The following is a 3,095-nucleotide window of genomic DNA, read 5'->3' as shown; positions in this document are numbered from 1 at the left end:
AATATGTTTATATTAATCATCTAGGCTCACTATGTATTTTGCTAAAAAATTTAAGACATAATAAGAATTTTTATTAAAGACTGTAATGGTAAAGTATTTCTTGTAACTTAAATAACACGTGGAGTAAAAATAACATTGTTAAAAGTTTTATTCTATTAGGAAAATAATGGGATAAATAGATGAATAAAACTTTATAATTATTGGTGTGTGAAATACTTGTGTAAACTTATCTATCACATTTACACACCAATGTTATTTAGAATAAATAAATAAATAACATTTATATTATTTATAATATTTTGTATATCATTACAATTCATGAGTGGTTTTTCATGATGGTCAACAATCAAAATGTTATAGAAGAAGGGGATAAAATTGTTAAGTATATATTTTGGTTAATCACTAAACAAGTAAATAGTGACAACGGAAAATTAATTAGTGTTATACTTTAATTAAAATAATATTTAAATAAGGGTAAGAGAAAATTAAACTAGTTGAATTATTATTATTGAGTTCATGATTGAGGATTTATTATAGTATACTAAATTAGTATTAAGCATTTAAGGACAAAAAATAATTTAAAGTTTGCAAAAAGTACACCTTTTTGTAATTTAAAAAATATTACTATGTGTTTTACCTAACTTGAATTGAAATTAGAAATTGACGTAATATATATATATATATATATATTATAAAAGACAACCTACAATATTCTTTTTACTTGATGAATTAAAGAATTCACCCTCTACATAAAATTTTTTACTTAAAATAACATGGAACAACAAGAATGAAAACAATTTATTGATTTCTTTTACATAATTTTGAAAAGATTACACATTCTCTAAATTATGTCGTTTTTTTTATCATAACCAATACTTAACACAATTAGATTTATAGAACAAATTTATTGTTCTTAGAGTGAATATCAATATCATGGGGAACGTTAAACCAACGTGAAGTCCAAAATATATTCATTTCTTCAGTGTGAACGTTCTTGGTTTCGGGTAAAAGTAATGCAATAAAGATGGTCACGATAACCACAAATCCTACAAAGAAGTAGAAGAGACCAAACTTCAAGTGACAAAGCATGGTAAGAAAGACTTGAGCAATTGTAAACGTAAATAACATGTTGGTCGCCATGACCATGCAAATGCTGCAACATATGCACATATAAAGAACAATAGAATATCTACGTCAACTTTACTAAATATTCATTGACCATTTAGCCCAAACCTTAGACCGATCATGATTCCAACAATAACCTTCAATCAAAAGTATTAGCAATAAGAACGTTCACACTGACTTGTAAGATGAGGTTAGCACCCATTTACATACTATAAATTGACTTTCGTTGGTTTGAGTTAAACTTAAAGTCTACTTCTTAAGATGGTATCAGAATCATTTAAATCTTGTTCTGAAGAGGTTTGTTATTTGTTGTGTTTATAATGTCACACATAATTTTGTTGTTATCAGACCATCCTTAAATATCTAGTCTTATGCTTGAGGTGTATATGAACCTTAACTTACAAGCTGGTTTTGAAAGACTTAGTTAGGTTTAAATCCATTTCTTAAGAGAAATTACATAGGTTTAAAGTTTTATTGAAGTTATGGGTTGCAAAAGTTTAAATGTATTGGACTTGTCAACTTTTACCTAACAAATAAACATTTGGACACCACCTTCAAGAAGTAACACTTTTCTTCTAAACTTGTCTACTACGAGGATAGAAACTAGTATGGCAACAACATTAACACCTCCAGTGATAACTGCAGACATGAGTGAAGCATCACCACTGTAGCCTAAAATCTGAAAGAGAACTGGAGCATAAAACATGACGACATTGATGCTAGTGAGTTGTTGAAAGGCTGGAATAAAAGCGCAGAAAGTTAGTTGAGGCCTGTATTTTGGTCTTGTAATGTTCTTCCATGGATGTTCTACATTATTTTTGTCATTTCACTAGCCTCAACAAGATCTTGATATTCCTCGTCAATTTTCTCAATGCCACGGATCTTTCACAACATTTTCTTAGTTTTGTCATATTTTCCTCTTTCAATCAAAGAATTAGGTGTTTTAACTACACAGAGATCATATACATAACAAAATTGCTGGCACAACTCAACGCCTAGAGAAATCCTCCATCCATTTGCATGATGTACCATAGTTGATTAGGTTTGCAACTAGGATACCAATTGTGATCGTCATTTGGAAGCCAATATTAAGTGCTCTTTTAATTTTTGGTAGAGCCATTTCAGACTATTGATGCAATAAACAAAGGTGGAAAAGTTAATCATCATTTTCCTTGGAAAATAAAAAAGACAACCAGATTAAATGATTATGATGTATAGCTCATGTTAATTCTTACCTGGTTACAAAATCTCACTCCAATTCCCAAAAATAAATGACTAAAGATAAGCATTTCAATGTTCACAGCAAACCTATTCAGTAGTGAACCAGCAAGAAAAAATAAGCCACCAATAAGCATAAAGGCTTTACGCCTTAACATTCTAGTTGTGGTAGAAGCAAGAGAAGAAGCTACTAGTGCAACAAGGTATAAGGAAGAGGTGAATAATGTAAGAAGTTGGTCGTCAAATTTGCAATATTGATTCTTGCTTTCTAATTCATCTTTCATCTGTTTGTACACACTAGGGAAGAACCTCATCAATAATGGTTCCATAGAAGTCACTACTCTTGTAATACCAAGATCATATCCAAAGAGAAGACCTCCCATTGCGGCCACAAAACATGTAATAAATACAAATGTTGTGACATTTCGCACTCCATCTATAGAAAAGATACATGTCATATTTCGAATTGTAATTGTCACAAATATCTTCACTCAATTTCACTCTCCTTTGAACAAATGTCACAACAAAAATAGGTTTCAATGGTCATTTATCCTTTACTCTTTTATGTTGAAATGACGAACAAATTGATTAAATTTATTAGTATTTGCTAAAAATTTGCAAATCAAATTAGTATTTACCTTAAAAACATTACTAATTAGAAATAAGATTTGAACTTTATTATTTGACTCGTTCTTATTTCTCCTACATTTAATTTGTGTCTAACAAAGTATAATTTTTTTAATTCATAAACA

The 3,095-nt window shown here is 29.3% G+C and overlaps 1 pseudogene; it reads right to left on the bottom strand.

Annotated features, from left to right (window-relative positions):
• Window positions 1–891: 891 nt before the first annotated feature.
• Window positions 892–2,801, bottom strand: LOC114165509 (sugar transport protein 10 pseudogene; annotated as a pseudogene).
• Window positions 2,802–3,095: the final 294 nt, after the last annotated feature.

Source organism: Vigna unguiculata, chromosome 10, assembly GCF_037176805.1.
Source record: "Vigna unguiculata cultivar grain cowpea cultivar isolate G323 ecotype 2 chromosome 10, ASM3717680v1, whole genome shotgun sequence".
NCBI lineage: Eukaryota > Viridiplantae > Streptophyta > Magnoliopsida > Fabales > Fabaceae > Vigna > Vigna unguiculata.
Note: the sequence above shows the minus strand (reverse complement) of the source record. Positions and strands in the feature narration are given on the sequence as shown.